We start from the raw sequence: 22,596 nt of genomic DNA, 5'->3' as shown, positions 1-22,596 counted from the left end.
GTATTTATTCTGTCGACTTGGAAAAACTGAAGTGCAGGGTCGATTTCAGCATATTTTAACTCTGAGTGTAAAGGCGAAGGAAAATCCACAACTAACGATTCCTGTTGTTTGTTGTTGTTGTTGTTCTTCTTCTTCTTCTTCTTGTTATTATTATTATTATTATTATTATTATTAATATTATTATTATTATTATTATGTTTGACTTTTGCTTTGTATTTCTACAAGCTGACTCCAAGTCTCACCCAGATACCTCAATAGACAACACTTTAGAAGGTCATGTTGTTGGAATGCCTACGGTGTCATACATTTGATTTTGAACATAGTGTTGTTCTAGAGAATGTTTAAGAGAACAGAAAAATATTATGAGTTTGTTTTAAAATTTGAGATTACATAGACAGTATTTTACGTAGTATATGGGAAGTTCCCATGAGCACTATCTTCTGAATTATTATTATTATTATTACTTTTTTTCTTTCTTCTTTCAAATTTGCTTCCATTTCTTGCCGAGTGTCTTCCCGACTCCTAGGGCAAAGAAACTCATAGTATACATTGATAGGCCATTAAACCAAACTCAATAGTTCGTTCATTAAACAATTTTTTTTTTTTAATATTTTTTTAAAAAGTTAAATTAAAATACATGAAGAACAACAGTTCTCACATCGACAATGCTCTTCTCAATACGTGTGATGTACCAGTTAAGACAATCTTTTTGCACTTCTTGCAGGGATGGTAAGCCAGGGATCATTATCATATAATTTTCGGTTCCCTTCTTGATCATTCCTAGTGCTCCTACGATCACTGGTATTGTAACCGCCTTGAGATGCCACATTTTCTCAATTTCAGTGAGTAGGTCTTTATATTTTCTGAGCTTGTCAAACTCTTTCGCTGAGATATTATGATCACAGGGGATGCTCATGTCGATCAATAAGCAAACTTTATTGTTTTGATCTTTCACAACAATATCTGGTTTATTGGCCTTGATGGTTCGGTCTGTATGTACTGGAAAGTCCCACAGAATGGTTACATTTTCTCCTTCAGTTACAGCCTCAGGGTGGTGATTATACCACTTGTCGGCAGTTTTGATATTGTAATGCCGACTTTGATATTGTAATGCCAGTGTAGATATTGGCCAACTCTGTCATGTCTTAATTTATACTCCACTGGTGCTAAGACTTTACATCCATAGATTAGGTGGTCCACTGTTTCAATCATGTCCTTGCAGAATCCGCAGTTTGGGTCTGCTCCATTTTTCATCACATTGGCCGGGTAGTTCCGGGTTACTAGGCTTTGATCTTGAGCAGCCAGGATGAAACCTTCGCTCTCTGATTTTAGCCCTGAACTCCGTAGCCACTGATGGGTTTGCTTCTGGTCAACATCAGCTTGTTTGCTGCGGGCCACATATTTGCCGTGCAGAGGTTTCTCCTCCCACCTATCAGCCAATTGCTCGTGCGCTGTTTTCGTTACCATTACTTTTACCTTCTTTGCAACAATAGTTGCCGTACTTCCCTCGGGTTGTTCAGTTTGGGTATCCTGCACGAGATCAATAGCAATTTTTTTGCTTTCCTTTATGATAGAATGAAGCTTCTTTCGTCTCTCGTGATTTTCCACGAGCTTTAGCATCCAGTCATTCGTTATTTCGAGATATTTGGCTCTGGGAAGGTAAAGGCGATCTACGTCTGCCTTTGGGTGGTGCATCCTATTACAACTCAGCAGCTTGCGTATTTTCCTATCTATATTCTTTACTTCACTCATATTCCAGTTCCACACATTGTAGCTATAAGTAACAACTGGAACTGCTAAGGGATTTGTAGCTAACACCTTGTTACGTGCATTTAGTTCAGATTTCAGTGCTTTATCTTTGAAATCTTTCAACCTACACAAGCCTGATCTTCTTACTTGAGCCCTATGTTCCGATCACCACTGGTATCACTTTTACATTAGCCACTCTCATTCCATACACTCTTGCCATTTCCACTTTCAATTCGGAGTAATTGGTGATTTTTTTCAACCTCATTACTCACAACATTCATGTCATTTGGTATGGCTACATCAATGATCTGACAGTATTAGTCTATGTTACACAATATGACAATATCCGGCAGATGGTTTCAATCATAATCCCAGAGTATCGTTACTTTTCCATCCTCCTGCGTACGTTTACTTGGTACATGCTCATACTAGTTCTCTGTTACTTCATATTGGTATTTACGGCATAAGAGGCAATGAAGACACACACACATTTTATCGTGGTGGCGCACGCATGTTTTAGTGAAAGGCTCTCATATCCATTTGCGAACTCGATCACATTTTCCAGTCTATTTCCACGGAGACTGTATTTCTGGGTGTAAGAAGTTTTATAGATGTTATACTTCGCTGAAATGGTAGCGAGAGCCTGGTCTTCTGCAGCAATGATCAGGACTTCGGTGGTACGCTTCAAATCACTTCGCTCAAACCATGCCCACGATGCTGTATTATCCTTAACGTCTTGTGTATTCCATTCAAACTGTTCATGCATTCTCATTTCAAGAAGGTCTTCTTTTCTCTTCTCGGCTCTTCGGTTAAATGCTTCCTTGCCTATCATTTCATTTGCATTCACACCCATATTTTTGCGGCATATTGCAGCAGGTCTTCATCAGTATTTATCAAATACTCAGCAAGCGTTTTCCTTTCACTCCTTATACAATGGTCTATACTAATTAGTCTTCTGCCACCATTGTTTCTATTCATATACAATCTGTTTTCGTTTGCAGTTAACTCTCAATACTATCTTCTGCGCTCCCTGCATGGCTGATAATCCTGAGACCATTATCAACTAATTTTAAGTTCCTTTACTGCTCATTTCAAGCGATCCCACAATCATTGGTATTGTAACCGTCTTGAGATGCTATCTTTGCTCCAACACCTGTCGTCATCTGCCCACCGTTCTCTTTTCGTTTTGTTTTCCGCTTGGGTAGTGACATTAGTAGAGGGACCCGCCTGTTCAGAGGTAACTTTTCTGCCGGTCACCATCTCTTGTTGTATGCTATTTTTGTTTTTGTATCTTAAGCGCTCAAGTCCATAGATAGAAATTAGCTTTTATTTATTTTCAAAGTTGTATTTCCGAACATATCTCCTTTTCCTTCTATTTAAAATGAGACAAAATGAGATAAAATGTGTCTCTTTTAATTTGTTCAAACAATGTGTGCTCTATGTTGTTTTGTTTATGTACGAGGTGTGTGGGTGCATGAGTGAATTATATAAACATTACATTTATGTGTATTTGTGTAGAGATGAGATTGCATATACAATTGTTATTTGTGCTTACATTGTTTTTTCTGTAGCGACATCGCATTCTCGCGTTTTTGCTTCAATTCATGTATAGGCAAGTCGCATCATCGCATGTGGTTTATATTGTCACACGCTTGCTTTTCTGCGACAACATGCCTGAGAGCAACTATATTTCGTATATGAGAGATTTAATTTACATTAGGAACCAATTTCAGAAATGCCGTTTGCCGAGGTTCACAGATTTAATCCAACTTCGCAAGGAGTTCACTCGTACACGTCCGTCATGTTTGTTATTCGCTGCGGAATATTACTATTATTATTATTATAATTAATAGTAGTAGTATTAGTTGTAGTAGTAGTAGTAGTAGTAGTAGTAGTAGTAGTATAACGGTTGTAATTGTTTTATATCCAACTTATTTTTATGCTACTCGAGATCCGCCCCCTAAATAAGACATGTTATGGTCGGAGGAAAGGAGCAAGAATAAGTTTTCATTAAAAAGAATGTAAACTGATGAGCCAATTTACCATTCGATCTCCAGTTTTAATAACATGGACAATATTTCTGGTAGCAAATTTACAATTTATTATTCGCTTGAAAACCCCAACGTTATTTAGGTCTCATAATCAATATCACTAGGAAAATAAGTCTCGTTGTAAATGTAGAGTATCTGATAATTGCAAATTAACGAATGAACGATTGTGTAAAATCATACAAATTCTAGGGCTTAGTATTTCAGTACTGATGATTCTTTAAACTACTTTCTACGTGGGTTTATTTGCCAAGCGCTCAATCAATAATGTAAAATGGATGTTTTTAAATTCACTCACTCAGTATATTTTAAATCCAAATCTGAGTTGTAGTTCTCATAGTATGAGAAACATTAAACTCATGCAAATTATACTAAGGTGTTAAGAAATGTTTTATGCTTTTCACATTATGATGCACTAAATACTCTAAAAGCTAATCTCAGGTTAATAAACACAATGAATCATGTAATTATTGTTCCTTGTGGGCATAAATTGAAGATTTTGCGATTAATTGGTACAAACAACAATGCCGTTCACACTGAAGGATTAAATAATAACGCAAGTCTTAAAAATAAGAAACAAAAGTAAATATACTGTTGGTGTAAACTAGATTACATAAAATGCACAAAGATGTAATTTTTGAATATTCATTTTGATTTAGTTTTATAAAAATATGTTTATTCTTCAAATCAGGATAAGTTTATCATTAAATGGATACTCATTTCTAACATCGTCTGCATGCATTTCAGTATGTGTGGAATACACACACACACACCACACCTATATATGTGTGTGTGTGTGTAGATGTGTATATGCTGGGTCATTCCAAATATAATGCAGATTTTTATCTTTTATTTTTCAATATTAAGATAAACAAACTTCTTTTTAAATCTAAAATAAACTCCCCTTCATTTACTACAATGTTCTTCTGGTAGACTTGAAAGGCATTTCTTTCAAAATTCACTTATCCGTGACGAAGAATACTCCTCCATTATTGTTCTGACCTCATCTACAGAATTCATATTTTCCCGTCTAAATGATTTTGAAGACTACGGAATAAATGATTATCAGATGGGGCAATGTCCTGCGAATATGGAGGTTGGGGCATCGTTTCCCACTCAAACTTCTCCAGCCTTTCGAATGCCATCCTCGCTGTATTTAGCCGAGCATTAACCTGATGGAAGAACACGTTTGGGCATAAAAGTTTAAAGTGGACTAAACCTTTCATACCACACCAAACAAATAACATCGTACGGGGATGAACACTTCTTTAGCCTGCAGTGACGGTGTTTTCACCTTCATTACACACTGTCGTTGGTGCTTGAAATATTTATAGAAAATCCGTTTCTCGTAACCATCCGCTATTCAGTCCTAAAAAATGCTCATTCTTTAGACGTGACAGCAAAGGAGAGCACACATTCACACTCTGCGCGCGATTAGACACGGCAACTTTGTGGGAAGTCTACTGAACCATTTTACTGGCGTTTCCGATACCACGCATGTTTCGATGAATGGTTGAATGACCAAACCCAAACTTCTCTGCTAGTTACTTAACAGTTACGATGGGATTTTCTTCCACCAGGATTTGCTTGAAGTCCTAGTCGGGCTCTACTGATTTTCCAGGACGAGGCTGGAACCACCTTTGGCATTGGCTTATGCTTATTGTCTGATCCCTATATACTGCATTAATATTGCTCACACTTTACGATGCGTTCATGCATTTAACGAACTCATACAGCAAAATATGCTTAATATTCTACTTTGTCACTTCCATTATAGCTTTAGAAAACTAACTGTTAAAATTGAAATGCACTTTACAAAACTTGCACAAAGATTGTCCAACGCTTAGACAAATTACGTAAGTTGATTAGACAAATTACGTAAATAGACGATAAACCTAACCTAAATAGAAAACTAGAATGGAACACTAGCATACCACCCACACCACGACATGATGACATAATAAGATTCACGTAAACTAATAACACTAATATGAAACAATTACAATAGTTGGAACGAGTTAATTGAATACACAAACAAAACACAATAAAATATTTTTTTTTAAAGTAGATAATAACAAATAAATATAATAAATAAAATAAAATAAAATAAAATGAACGTGAATAAACGGGGGATAACGCAGGTACCATAAACATTCACACACACACACACTTATCAAACATAGACACACACAGGGATATACACCTGCGCAAATAAAGACACATACAACAGCAAAACAAAATGGAAGATCGTTAGGAAGGAGAGACAAACATGAAAGAAGAAAGCGAAAGGTCACTTAGGAGGTCACAGGAGTGCGACGAAAGAACTGGGGCCGAAATATAATTAATACGAAGTAAAGCTATATAAATATATATATATATATATATATATATGTGTGTGTGTGTGTGTGTGTGTGTGTGGTGTGTGTGTGTATTTATATATATATGGAGGCTCAATAGCCCAGTGGGTAGGGCAGCGGACTCGCGGTCGTAGGTGAGTGTTTATTGAGCGAAAACACCTAAAAGCTCCATGAGGCTGCGGCAGGGGATGGTGGTGATCCTTGCTGTACTCTTTCGCCATAACTTTCTCTCACTCATTCTACTGTTGGCCTGCTAGCTTAGCCAGCGGTGTGGCGTCATTTGAAGGCTAAAACAATGCGAAGTGCATTGTGACCAGCGATGTGTAGCAACATCTGATAGCCTGGTCGGTCACGGTGATCATGGTGATATATACATATATATATATGTATATATATATATGTGCGTGTGTATGTATGTATGTGTGTGTGTTTATATATCCTCATGAAGTATATCTGCATATTCTAGTTCTTCAAAATATATGAGCCATTGAAAAGACTGTAGAATACTGATAACGAATGGAAATACAATATTTTCATATCAAAACAGAGAACTGGAGAAGTTTTGTATTATTTACACCTTATTAAATACGATTCATTCCCAGTAGGTTTCCCATAGGTATACATGTGATAAAATATATAATTAATCACCCATTAAAAATTCGGTTCGTCATTGACAGAATTAAAAATGTAAGGAGACCCCCGCTATGTGTACACAATAAAACAAAGAAACACAGAAATTCATGCAGCGCATGCAGTTCTCTGGATACGATCAGAAAAATAGAATTCGAATATATAGGGGAACCAGAAAGAAATTAGCTAAATTTTACTGTATTGATGACAGTGGTACATTTCCTAGATACAAAGGTAAAAACTGGAATAGTATAGAGAGGATTTATAACACATTGTATAAGCCTGATAAATATCAAGGATGGATGTTTTTAAAGGCTACACCTCACGAGAGAATTAGCTCGTAGATTTAGGAAAGCTCTGGAGGACACTAACCTCAACATAAAGATCGTTGAGAAGCAAGGGAGCTCGATCGGATGACAATTATCTAGGATTTACCTCGTCTAAAATGTCACACGCACTAATGAGAATTCTGTAATGTGTAAGTTTAACTTCAGTATTAATTGTAAAACTAGGAACGTCCATAAGGTACATGGAAGGAGTATGTAAAGTTAGAATCACAGTATACATTGAGGAGAAATCGAGGAGTATAGCGGAGGATCTCAACAAGCACTGGAGAAAGTATAATGACAAGGAACAGTCGACCATAATCTATCAACATACCAAGGCCAACATGGCGGAATACTGGACCGTTTTGACAACCGCATTTTGTTCACACACCCAAAGGACTCCTCTGTTTGACAAATACAAATGTACGTCTTCATAAATGAGACGTTACCTTAATTAAATAGAAAATTCCCATTGAAGGTAGGGATGCCCTAATGTCACAGATATCACCCACTTAGCGTACATGCATCAGTACATTTGTAATTAGGCGGTCAGGTAGGTAAATAAGATAGGTAAGTAGTTAAGTTTTAGGTGGTTAGATCAGTTATATAGATTGTTAGTTACTAAGTTAATTATGTAGGTAGGAAGATAAGTGGGAAAGCAGGCAATCAAATAGATATATAGGTAGCTAGGTAAGTAAGTAGGTAGGCAGCTAGGTAGGTAGGTAGGTACGTGCGTACGTAGATAAGTAGGTAAGTGGTTAGGTAGATAGATAGATAACTAGATAGGCATATAGGTAGTATGGACGGAGACGCATATAGACATACACAAAATCAAACACACGCATAGACAAGAGGAGAGAAACACGCACACAGAAGGTAGCAGAGTTACGTATGCAAAGAAACATAAACACACACATACATAATACAAGAGCATATTGCATGTAAGTACGTACACAAAAGTAAGTGCAACAAAATAGCTTTGACAAACGAAAACAAAAAGAGTGATTTGCAGTTTAACCAAATTCAACAAACATATCGGTCAGTTAGTTGGATATTGAAACAATTGGCTAATAAGAAAGGAGTGAAATCGAATCAGTGCGCGGGTTAATAATATTCTTTTCTAATCTAGGCAGAAGGCTCGAAATTTTGGGGAAGGGGGCCAGTCGATTAGATGGACTCCAGTACGCAACTGATACTTAATTTATCAAACTGGGCCATGGAGGCGCAATGGCCCAGTGGTTAGGGCAGCGGACTTGCGGTCGGAGGATCGCGGTTTCGATTCCCAGACCGAGCGTTGTGTGTGTTTATTGAGCGAAAACACCTAAAAGCTCCACGAGGCTCCGGCAGGGGATGGTGGTGATCCCTGCTGTACTCTTTCACCACTCTAAAAGGCGGTGCTCCAGCATGGCCGCAGTCAAATGACTGAAACAAGTACAAAAAAAAAAACCCCGAAAGGATGAAAAGCAAAGTCGACCTCGGCGGAATTTTAACTCAGAACGTAGCGGCAGAGGAAATAGCTATTTCTTTACTACCCACAAGTGGCTAAACACAGAGAGGACAAACAAGGACAGACAAACGGATTAAGTGGATTATATCGACCCCAGTGCGTAACTGGTACTTATTTAATCGACCCCGAATGATGAAAGGCAACGTCGACCTCGGTGGAATTTGAACTCAGAACGTAACGGCAGACGAAATACTGCTAAGTATTTCACCCGACGGGATAACCTTACTGCCAGCTCGCTTCCTTAATGGTGTTGATAATATTGGCACAATGACTCTCTCTATATATATATACCTCTTAATGCGGTGGTTTTGCCAGGATACAACAGTATATGGGATTTTCAAACCGTATTCATCTTTAATAGCAGCCTCAGTTTGAAACAAGGTTACAGGTCTGCATCTGCTCAACCACAGAATGGATAGAATGAACTGCATTTTCTTACACAATTACTTTTCCGTCACATGTGACAAAGTAATTAAAAGAAAGTAGATCGTTTTAGTGCTGAAAACGGCGGAAATACAACGCAATGGGGTTTATTTCCATTCACCTCAAGCGACGTGCATTAGTTAAAAGGTTTTAAATATTAAATTTTTTAGAACTACCTTAACGTTGTGAATAGCTGAACATAGGGTATCTTCAATATTAGTTCCTTACCGGTTTTTAATCATTGAAAATCTAACGGTACATAAGTCGTCTTCAGAGTTATATTTTCTCAACACATTGTTTTTAATGTGATACAGAGCTAAATTCTGGTTGAAACGTCGATGGTGAAAGGCTTGGTAAATATTACAACCAGATTCCTTCGCAATGTATTCTATCCTATTTCGTACCATAATGCCATCATTCTAAGTTACCTTTCCAAATAAAGTATGACAATATTTATCAATCAATTCAGCAATTCAGTAAAGGTGATGTAATAAATTCGCATGTGAAAGGAAAACTATTGACTCTAAAATAAGCACCACAATATCAATGTTTAAAATAACAAAAAATTGCAATGACTTTTGCACAAAATTGTATATATATATATATATATATATATATATATATATATATATATATATACATTCGTATGTGTTTTTGTGTGTGTTTGTGCGTACGTGTGCGTATGTGTGTACGCGCATGTATGAACGTGTATGTATCTGTGTGGAAGGGGTGTCTCTGTGGTGTGAACGCATCTGTGTGTCTCTGGTACGTTTACAATATCATTACCGAACAGGTATCTACTATATAAAATATATGAGACTGTGGTGCCATTCATTGTTGATATCAAAACAATGTAATATTTTGAAGTAGCATTTTTTTTTTCACGAAAAAATTTTACTAATAACGTTCTTCAAAGTAACGGAAATAAACAAAATATATTTCGTTCGATCTATTCTCCAAATTGTCCGCCATTCCAAACAGTGTTATGGACAGGATGAAAATGTTAAGCAGTATAAAAGTATAAAAACAGTGCGTTAACTTAAATGTTATAATTTTAACTATCATAATTTTTTTTATAGCAAGTGAATAGATGAGTAAATATATGGAGTCTCCTAAATATATCCTATATAAGTGAAGAGACGTGGCAATGTACACACACACACATACACACTCGCACATATAGGTATTTTTATAAATAACTACCGCTTTAACATTTATATTGCTTACAATGTAGAACTTGTCATACGCTGTATGATTTTGTTCAAAAGCATCCCTTGCATACGTACTGAATCTGACCGAAGCTTTTTTAATGCGATGAATTGTATAAAGAGAGCAAAATAACCTACCATGTCAATTCGAAAGTGTTGCCTATAATCGTTATTTGAGGCAAAATGACAATGGCATAAATGATATAATATAGATAAAGGGCAGATTTGTCGAATGTTAAAGGAGTTTGCTTACCAAACACAAGGTTATCAAGTCGGTCTTATCCACAATTGTCTAAGGTTCTGGGGCAAACTGAAGATAAGAGCGTCAGTTGGATTAGACCTTTAATTCGAACGATAGCTTTCTCACGCTTTGTGTTCCGTTGATTTAGCCTGAAGCCTATCTTACTGGTATACCTGAATATGCAACCGCCCACAGGTTTAGTTAGGAAGAGTTATTTCACTCCCACAAGAGGTCACTAATCGACGAAGTTGACCCAATACGTACAATGAAAAAAAATTAATCCAACTAATTTTGTCGGTACATAATCGAAGTGTGTGTTACAAAATAACACAGTGACATTCGAAAAATACATTTTACCATCACACGTGAATTTGCTCCGTGTATACCCCAACAGCAATTAATTTCACTAATCTATTCTGGGCAAAATTCGAGATACACTTAATGGAGACGTTCAAATCAAAGCAGGGTATTGTACCAATTCTCTGATTTTCCCCGAGAAATGATCGCAGAACAGGTTAGTAAGCTTCTTGTATTTCTGTGACTGTTACGTAAAATATAAAATACGTCCTTATATGAAATTCATGTCTAGGTTTCGAAAACTAGCACTGAGGTTCTGGACATAAGAGTTAAATTTATAGAAGGCAGAATAATGACAAAGCTATTTTAGACGCCCAAGTCATACCACATCTACTCTCACTTGCACTCCGATCATCAACATCACAGAATTAAATCAAATCCGAAATCCCACTTTTTTAAGATAAAGCAAATACATGCTGACGTATGGGATTACTGGAACATGTAAATGCTTTTGTACGTCATTATGTTAAACGTGGTTACAATGAATCACGATTAAAAGAAATCGCCAATACGTAACGAAAATTAACAAGGAAAGGCAGACTTCCACGCATAAGTTTAGCAGCTAAAGTAAAATTTCTCATGAAATTCCTTTAGAGATTAACTGACACCGAAATTTCACTGCCGTTCCAAAAGTACTGCATGAAATTACCAACATATTTCAGAGAAGTCTCGTCGTTTCACAACAAATATTCCCTCGTCCACTTATTACATTCATAAGACGCATAAAAATATATAAACACACACACACACACACACACACACACACACACACACATACACACACACACACACACACACACACAGCATACACACATACATATGTTTATATGTATAGGTAGATCTTATAAGCTGACAAGGTATGGTCACTTTAAACCTACGCGCGTTGAGAGCGACTGATGATCATTAAGATGCGTTAAGGATCAGAATGCGAATCATCGGTGATCTAGTTCTATCTACGACCGTAGGGGCTTGGCTCTGTTATCAGCTCATTAAGATATTGCATTAGTGGATACTCAGTTGTTTTGTACGTATTTCTAGCAACATTGGCGCTGATTATTATTGACCATTGTTCACTTTAGTGACGTATATATTTCTGCTTTTAGGTACACACATTCACACGCACACATACACGCACACACACACATTTCCATGTGTGTAGGCGACTGTGCCAATGCGCGTGTGTGTGTGTTTGGATGGGTCTATGTGTGAGTTTAGTATCCATCCCATACATTCGGCTCAGAGATATTTTCCTGTTTCGTTGCTACGAAGGTTTTGGAAGCTATAACTGCTTGAACTTTCTGAGAAAATATAAAACATCATAGAACTGTTTTGATTGTTGCTAATATTGTGGATGTTGGTGATGTTGTTTTCCTTCTTGCTATTGTTGTCTTTCTTTTTGACAGCCTGTGCTGACCATCCTATCTTTTATTCATATATAGTTTTCTAAGTTTACGTTTTCAAATACAATACAAACTTTGTTGAAAGAAAGTAGGGTGTGATGTGATAGACGTTTCGTTGCTATTTCTGGACTTCGAGACACCAAGTAGAGTTGCTATAAGTTAAGAAGATCCCACTATTTTCAGATTCACATGCATTGACCTACATTTTATAAAGATTTGATTTATTCAGAGACAAAATAAACTGACAACCCAGCATTGATTTAAGTGTAAATAATAGAGTACGAAGACAAAGGTTAGACATATTTCTGTAAAATCTACCGTCTACACGGAAAGATTGTCTATTGAAACAACGGTTATCTGGAAAAGAAAATTTAGATTGCTGACATCCAGTAGATTATTTGGTTTCCTTCGTTAAAAGAAAAACTGACTATGATGACGGAAAATGGAACCAGCTCGTGGATGAATAAATTTAATCTAACAGAGAATAAAATAAAATACTATAATAATATATTGGGAACAACGATGGTTCTGAAGGTTAATTGTTCTGGGTTCGGTCCAAATGTGCAGCATCACAAGATTTTCTTCTATCATTCTCTCTGGTTATCTACATATCTCTATGTGAAATTTCGTACACAGAAATTATGCAGAGACCCGTCTATGCAAATGCACTCTAATATATACACCCTAAAGTGCACATAAAAATATGTTCGAACAAAATAAATGTATTTCATATTTAATGATACATATACACGTGGTGTTCGTTCTCTGGACTTTCCGACGAAGAGCTATGCTCGAAAGGTTAAGAACCCACTCTTTTTCTACCTTTAGGGAGCTTCAAGCTAATGCATTTGTCATTTTGTATATTCTTTTTTTAGTCTTCCGTTTTTAATGTCCAACTTTTAATGTTTGATTTGACTATATAAACATACATACATATATGTATATGTATATATATATATATATATATATGTGTGTGTGTGTGTATGTACATGTGTGTGTGCGTGTGTATGTGTGTGAGCGTGTGTGTGTGTGTGTATGTGTGTGTGAGCGTATGTGTGTGTGTGTGTGTGTGCATATACACACATACATGGTGACCTGTCAGAATCGTTAGCCCACCAGGTGATAGGTTTAGAAGCATTCCGTCGTTTTTTACGCTCTGAGCTCAAATTGCGTCCAGGTTAAATTTGCCTTTCATGTCTCGGTTGAGAACTAAGGTCGATGTAATCGACTTACCTCTTCACTTCCGAAATTTCACGTGAAACACACACATACACATACATATTCATTTCAGTCGAAGAAATTGAACCCAAGACTTATTAATTGTAAGCCTTGTACTTATTCTATCACACACCTTTGCCGAACCGCTAATTTACGGGGATGTAAACACACCAGCATCGGTCATCAAGAGATGGTCGGGAGCGGGGATAAACACAAACAAACAGGCACACACATAAATATATATATAGTAGTTTTTTTGGAAAGTATAACTCCTCAAACAATATCTACATATCTATCTGTCTGTCTATCTAACTGTCTATCTATCTATCTATCTATCTATCTATCTATCTATCTATCTATTTATCTCTCTATCTCTCTATCTATCTATCTATCTATCTATATATATATCTATCTACCTATCTACCTACCTACCTACCTATCTATCTATCTATCTATCTATATATCTATCTGTCTATCTATCTATCTATCTATCTATCTATCTATCTATCTATCTATCTATCTATCTATCTATCTATCTTTGTATCTCTCTATCTGTCTGTTTGTCTTTGTTCCAATCTATTTACGTATACATACATATCTCACTTAATCAAGTGACCGACTAGTCTATCAAATGCTGTTACACATCGCTGGTCACAATGTGCTGTGAATTGTTTTAGCCTTCAAAGACTTTGAAGGCTAAATCAATGTTAGCCTACTGAACTAGCCATTCCTCCTTGATCGAAAGTGTGCTCATGAACACAACGTACCGCACAATCAAGGAATCGAATCCATGATCTAGCGATCGTAAGTGCAACAGAGTAACCACCTGGCCACGTCTATATACATTAGCACGTTGTCTAAGCCCCGTATGTCACGGTTTCATGGATGTGAATAAACACTAGTATCTCGGATATTTGAGACACACTTTTCGTTCTCAGAATCCTTCTAGATTCAGTACAGATATCAGCTGTTTATTTTTATATTTTCAAAAATAAATATTGATGAGTTATAAAATTCTATATTAAATAATTATCACCCCGGAAGGAAAAATGTGCGAACTCACAAATATTTTTGTAATCATTTTATTTTCTGCGGTTCATATTTTAATTTTGTTTCTTGTTGTTTCTGGCTAATTGCTTGTTCAAATTGGCTCAACATTGCTTTTGCTGTTTCGCGTTTTCCTTACCTTCGCTTGTACTAGGTTGGCTTCCTACACATGTAAGTTGAAACACCTCTAATAAAGTAATTAGTTTGATAGATTGTGGTATTTATTTTGAATAATTGTATTTGTGTTTGTGTTTTTGGTGTCGACTTAAGAACCTTATTGAACTCATTTTTATTACACATAGATTTTAATAACTGTTATAAACAATGTTTGATTATGACGCTTGAACAACACACTGAACATTAATGCTGCATATTTCATTCAAGTCTCGAAGTTAAGTGTCATAATCAAGCTTAGAAAATGAACATAAACTTCAAAAGAGACACTTTTCAAGTTATTCTCGTAAAGCTAATGGATTTTGGTTATTGTCCGCTCATAAAAACGCTTTGTGCAACATTAAAAAATTCGGTATTTTAATATTTTACAACATTTAAAAATTTCGGTACTTTAATATATTGTTCGTGACAAACAATGTATGCAATTTAAATAAAGGCATTTACTATTATCCTTAAACAATTTTAACATAGATTTAGAACAATTTCAGGTTTATGAAGTTCGAGATGGCCTGACACTAAACTGATCCACCTATATTAACAACTGCATACCCTGCCCTAAACAGTTCTGGTTTTATATTCTTTTATCTGAAGACTAGTGAGCTCTCTTCTAAGTCGAATAGAACCGAGGACGCCAAACAGCAGATATTGATTCGTAGTTGTATATTTAATATTCGTATTTTAAACACCCTTCGCATGCAGTTAATCGGGATGAAGATAATTCCGTCACTCGTTAGTGTAGTTGTTGATGGTATTTAGACCTCTTCATCTGAGGTGAACCTCATTTCATCTGTTCCAGATTTCTGACCCCTGGGAGGAGTACTGACTTTTTCCAATTGTGTGGTGTATTGAGAGTTTCATTATTTTCTACATCTTTTTTAAATTGAATTGTCTACAATTTAGTTTCATGCAGGACAGATCTGACGACATTGAGTGCCACAATTCGCCCACTTTCCTCCAACTTATATTTTGCACATTTAACTTAATTTTTAATTATAGAGGGTTTTCTATCATTTGTTCAGCCGCGGCGGCGAAACCCTTAACTAAAGATTTGCATGGTTTCTTTTCATAGTTCATATGCTTTTTCGTTAATGATATTGGTAATGATAGGTTTGCTGGCGAAACTGATGGCAGTAGTGGAGGTGACAGTGTTCTTGCTGGTGATGTTGCTTTTTTTCCTGTTATAGTGCGACTGAAATTTCTAGTAGCGAAATGTTACTTTCATGCATTTCCCCTGCTGTATTGTTGTTGCTTTGCTGTTGTTGCTATTCCTTTTGCTAACGTTACTACTGCTGAAACTGCTGCTGCTGTCACTTTGTTTTGCAATTTACTTGTTTTGTTCTTTTCAGCGAGAGAAAAATCCATTTTACTTTTTTTTAAAAACAAAATTGAGGTCCTTGTTTGCTGAAGAAACTCCAATTAATTCCCTAAGTGCTAGATTTGGAGAAAGCCTAACCGACCCTCTAAGGTTCTGGCTAACTCGTCTATATAATGATAACAAATAGTATAGCTTTCCGCAACAATATATATAACAAATACTTACTGGGTTGATGTGCAATACGTGTCGATGGATGAACAACAACACCAACAACAAAATCAACTACAACAGCAAACATGCTAATAATAATAATAATAATAATAATAATAATAATAATAATAATGTTAACTTTTGCTAAAGGCACACGGTCTGAAATTTTTGGGGACGGCATTAGTCGATTACATCGACCCCGGTGTTTCGTGGGTACTTAATTTATCGACTCCGAAAGGATGGAAGACAAAGTCGCCTTCAACGGAATTTGAACTCAGAACTTAGCGACGGACAAAATAGAGCTAATCATTTAACGGGTATGCCAACGATTCTGCCAGCTTACCGTCTAATATAATAATAATAATAATAATAATAATAATAATGATAATGATAATAATAATAATAATAATAATAATAATAATAATAATAATAATAATAATAATAATAACAACAATACTAATAATCCTTTCTACTATAGCATAAGACCTGAAATATGGGGGAAGTGTTAAGCCGATTACATCAATCTCACTGCTCAACTGCTATTTAATTTACTGAACCCGAAAAGGATTGAAAGGCTGAATTGACCTCGGCAGAACTGGAAGTGGGAACATGAAGAAGGACAACATCCCGCTAAACATTTTTCTTGGCGTAATAACGATTCTGCCAGCTCCCCGTCTTAAACAATAATAATCAATAATAATCATTTTTACTATAGGCACAAGGCCTAGAATTTTGGGGGAGGATTTAAATCGATTATATCGACCCCAGTCTTTAACTGTTATTTCTTTTATCGACTTCAAAAGGATGAATGCAAAGTCGACCCCGGCGGAATTTGAACTGAGAACGTAGACATGAACGAAATACCGCTAATCATTCCGGTCGGCGTGCTAACGATTCTGCCAGATCAAGGCCTTAAATAATAATAATCATAATAATATGAAGATGCATATTAGAGATTGACGGAGAGATAAGTATGTAGTCCTTGATAAATTTTAATTTCGACGGGCGTTCATTTACCGATGATTATTTTTGTTGTTGTTTTATGGCTTCTTTTGTACACCAACATATATATTTTCACAAAGTCTCGTTATTCCTTGTCTTGAGATAAAAAAAAAATACACATTTTCAAAGCCGCATAATAAACAATTTTTTTCACCGTGAGAATATGTGATGTTACAGAGAAAAACTATCATTCTCTAAACTACGGTTGCTTTTGGAGACGCTCGTGATGTACGGGGCCTGGTATTTCATATGTCCACTAATATATATATATATATATACATATATGTATGTATGAATGCATATAATTTAGAGACACGCCTAAATTAAACAATTCAATAAAGAAAAATGTTATTCACACCATATAGAAAACACATACTATAAAAAATACATTATTTAAAAAATCAATACAGTACAATAAATATTAGATAGTAGTTACTACTACTACTACTATTTACTATTTACTGTACTTTATTGATTATTAGTACAATACTATTTATTGTACTTTAATGATAGTAGTTTTCTGCTACTACTATTTACTATTTATTGTAATTTATTGATGTTTAAAATAAACTTTTTCTGTAGTATATGTTTTCTAAACGGTGTGAATAACATCTTTCTTTATTGAAATAATAGAGGTTTTCCTCTAAATTATACATATGCCTTATACATTGTGAAATTTGATTTAAAATTGTCAAATTGAATTTTTCCTTGTAAGTTTTAGAATTATATTCCCTACTATTATATATATATATATATATATATTATATATATTATATATATAATATATATATATATATATATATATATATATATATACATACATACAAATATACTTATATATATGTATATATATATATAATATATATATATATATATATATGTATATATATATATATATTCATATTTACCTTCAAATGCTTTGCAGATTTAATATTCATGTATAAATAATTTATTTTATTATGTATTATAACAAATGACAAATTATTTACATAACTGTATTACTATTATATATATAATTTTGAAATTAATGCAGATTTTGAGCTTGATTGTCATTAATTGAAAATTTTTATATATATTAACTCTGACTTGTAAAAACTTTATAATATATTGTATTATAGGTTATATGAGTTAGAGGGTAAAATAACCGTCTAAGGGATAGAAGTATCCATTACACTACCGGTATATTATGACCCCATAACCTAGTTATTCCCCCTCCTTAACCACACATATTTCTATAATTTTCCTATAGCATAAATTCGTTTCATTGTTTTTAATAATTTCACATTCCTATTAGAAAACGTTTAGACCATTTTCAACCATAACGTCTTACTTCTTAAATGTCCAAATAGGTCTCTCTCTTAATACTGATTCCATAACATTATTTTTTAAAATCTAGTATTTACTAGTCTAAACGTTTTAGGGCCCCTTGCAACATACACCATTTCCCTATCCATTTATTTATTTATCTTACCCCGTATAACGGTCTCAATAGCTGGTCTTTTTTAAAAAAATTCAACTGACCAATTACACCAAACGTTGGACCTTGGCCTATCTTACTTCTGACAACAAGTGGAAGGGCTTAACCAAGTACTAGTGAAGAAATAAAAATTATATTTAACCGATTAGCACTTTATTATGATAAATGCTACAAATATAATTATTATAAATTATTATGATTATTCTAAAACCTTATTGTGTCTTCACCCCTTCTCGGATTAAAGTCTATTGGCGTATCCCACTATAATTTTTATTTTTTAAATCCTTTATCCATCCTATCCCCCCTGTACAAAGGATTAATCCACCAATTGCTATTTTGATTTAGTTCTTTATTTAACGTCCCAAAGAGAGACACAATCAAAACCGTATGATGTGAATCATATTCAACTTTTCCCATTTCTTCTCTATGCTCTACGTCTTTATTTAATTTTCGCTCTGATGAAGCACCATGTTTCAGATCGGTTTTATTACCAAATATGATAAATGATTTTAGCATATCAATGGCAATACCATATAACATTGGAAGCAGAAACAGGTGTAAGATAGGATGCGCCCTATTTGTATTGAATTAATAAATAATAATTCACGTAAGTCAATTGTTGTTCGTTAATATTTCTCCATTTTCCCGTTTTCCTTATATTTTATTATATGATAAAATACATTATTTGTACATGTTTATTAAGTTGCGAAACAATTATTGTGAAATATGAATAGCCAATGGCAAAGTAAATTATATCATAGCATATTTCTCTCTTTATTCATTATCTTATACACTCCTTATGATTTTTCTTTTGTATCGTACAATATATGCTATGTGATTTATAGAATAATACATTAAGGTGCGTTTTTTTTATGAGAACCACCGGCTTACTCGAATCCATATGTCTTCAGATCTAAACAATCAGACAATAGAAACATGCACGTTCTCACTTCTGGCAAATATAATTCTGGCAAATTCTCAACGATAATAAAATGTCGTATTCCAACTCTTTTGACTTAGAAAATATTATACATTTTATATATATTTATGGACTGATTGATCTACCTATTAATGCAATACCGGTATAGAACATTCCGAATCTGTAAATATACCCAACGAAACAAACCTGAACTCTGTTCAATTTAACGAGCGAAATTATAATGTAAACCCTGTATATAGTAATGGATTATCAGTAATGTTTACAATAATCACATCGCCAAACTTAATAATGATAACGGTAGTAATAAACCTAGGAACGATAATAACAGTTTACTATATAGCATTACAACAAAACTGTTTAATATTAGATGCCCTTCTACATGCCCTTTAGATAATAAAAGTCTAATTAACAACATCGTTTACAAATGCGAATTTAATATGCGGAAATCTAAACATCTTTATATATTAGGTCAATGATTTTAATTCCCACTTACGTAACATGATCAAATCCGAAGACATGGCTGGTAGCACGGTTCGTTCTCAGAAATTTGTGGGTGAAAGAGGAACATGGGGCTACTCAATTGCAACGGTGATAATTCGAAGGGCAGCACAGCATAGCGGTTCTAACGATAAATAATCATACATTATCATGGATTGCAAAGATAACATCACTAACCAATTTGACGAAATGATTATAAGATGCAGAGATCGATTACGTAAATAGTTCCTCTGCAACAAATCCTTAATTTTATTCGTAAGAATAATAATTCATATCAATATCTAAAATATTATATAGTAACTATCTTATCCTAGCTTCTAATAATGTACCTATACGTGTATATTGTTATTTATTATATTTATATTTCCTCAAAATTATATTCAAATTATATTTCGCCATAGGTCTTAAGTATTATTTACACCCTAAGAAAATGAGAGCGTGATGATGATTTATCGAGGCCCTAATGTACTTTCCCATCTAACTCCTCAATATTTTGCTTTCGTACCTAAGTCACCGCCATATTTTATGTAGGTGAATATCTCTGTGGCATATGTTTAATGTTATATCGCTTTACGTTTTATATTTTGAATTATGTTTTATCTCTATATAAATATTTGTGCATAAGTCAATATTTATAAATTGTAACGCAGAGTTTGTTATAGTAACACCTACCTAATACATAATTTTATTTTAATTCTGACTCTATGATTCACGATATTATCAGGTGTCTTCTAGACACCTCTTTCGCTTTTACATACACTTATAAATACATACATACATACATACATATATATATATATATATATATATTATATATATATATATACATACATATATATATATATATATATAATATATATATATATATATTATATATATATATTATATTATATATATATATATATATATTATATATATATATATATAATATATATATATATATATAATATATATATTATATATATATATAATATATATATTATATATATATATATATATTTCGTTATCCACTATATGTCTTCATCTGTAATGTGCATGTTTTCCTTATATACTTTCTCTGTTATATAATTTGATTTCCTATTCGGAGCACGATTTTTCTTAGAGTTGCTTATGGATCATATCCTTTGTATCCTCTCATACAGTTATTGCATCTTATACTCACACACGCATGCGCAGGCACGCACGTGAGCGGGAACGTACGCACTCACGCATATATACATTCACATGCACACGCATCTACACGTAGTGCAGATTTCTTTTATTCTCTAATTCATTTCTGTTTTTGCTATACTCCATCACTATTGACTATTTTGTGCCTTTTTACCATTCTTTAATAATTAATTTTAGCTACATCAATATTCAAAAGTTGAAAATTCGTTTATTCCAACGTCTATTTGACGCGTTTAACACGAGAGAAAATTGAACCACATATCAACTCGAATATAAGCATTTCGATTAGGAATTGTTATATTAATATATGAACGCGCCTTCTGTGTTTCTTGACCGATTTATGGAAAGTGGCGTAATTGGCACGTCATCGAATTGATGTACTTTTCTTGTCTCTCATAATATTTGAACAAACATTGCAGCAGTAGTTTTCACTAAAAGGTAGATTATATAATAAAGTATGAACAGACCTTAAACTCATGTTACCGACAGATTTATTTTTGGAAACTTCGTGTTCATGCATACATACATACATACATTATGTCTTCCTCCTCGTTATCGAGTATGGCCATTGCACGAAGCTCAACTGTTACTGGTCCTGTGATCGAATGTGACTTTTTAGCCCAGCTAAAGATCTACAATGTCTTGTACAGAATTGGCAACTAAAACATTTACCGGTAATAGCCGGCTGTAGTTGTAACTGGGCTTCATGTACATTTGCATGTCGTTTACGTCCTCCTGCCAAATTACACTCTCTTCCACATGCCTGACAGATATGATTAATATGGTGTGTAACACCACCACCAGTGGCCAGGTTTTCACTCATCTGTCTCGCTGTATGACTACGAAGTTTACTCTTGAGTTCAGCTTTACTGAGGCAGGGTCTTGCACAGACACTGCATGCCAGCATAATAGGAAAACCCTTCCCATCTGGAAGTGTAACAGTGATGCCCTTCCTGACATCCCTCCTTACTTTCTCTTATGCAACTCGAGATTTCTCAAAAGGGGCTGTCCCCTCATGCACAATACTTCTCCACCTGCTACGATCAATAGCTATGTCTTCCCATGTGTCAGGAGAGATGCAAGCATCTCTTAAGGAAGCCTTCAGCAAGTCGTTATACCTGTTTTTTGGTTTATGTGGAGGTCGTTCTCCTTTAGCTAACTCTCCATAAAAGAGTAGTTTTGGCATCCTTGGTTCCTTCATTCTGACCAGAATACAACATACATACATACATACATACCTGATGGCTCTCAATTCGTCAGAACGAGCATGACAATTCCTGACACGTGAGTGTCAGTTAT

Source organism: Octopus sinensis, linkage group LG19 (genome assembly GCF_006345805.1).
Source record: "Octopus sinensis linkage group LG19, ASM634580v1, whole genome shotgun sequence".
Lineage (NCBI taxonomy): Eukaryota > Metazoa > Mollusca > Cephalopoda > Octopoda > Octopodidae > Octopus > Octopus sinensis.
This window is presented reverse-complemented; position numbering follows the sequence as displayed.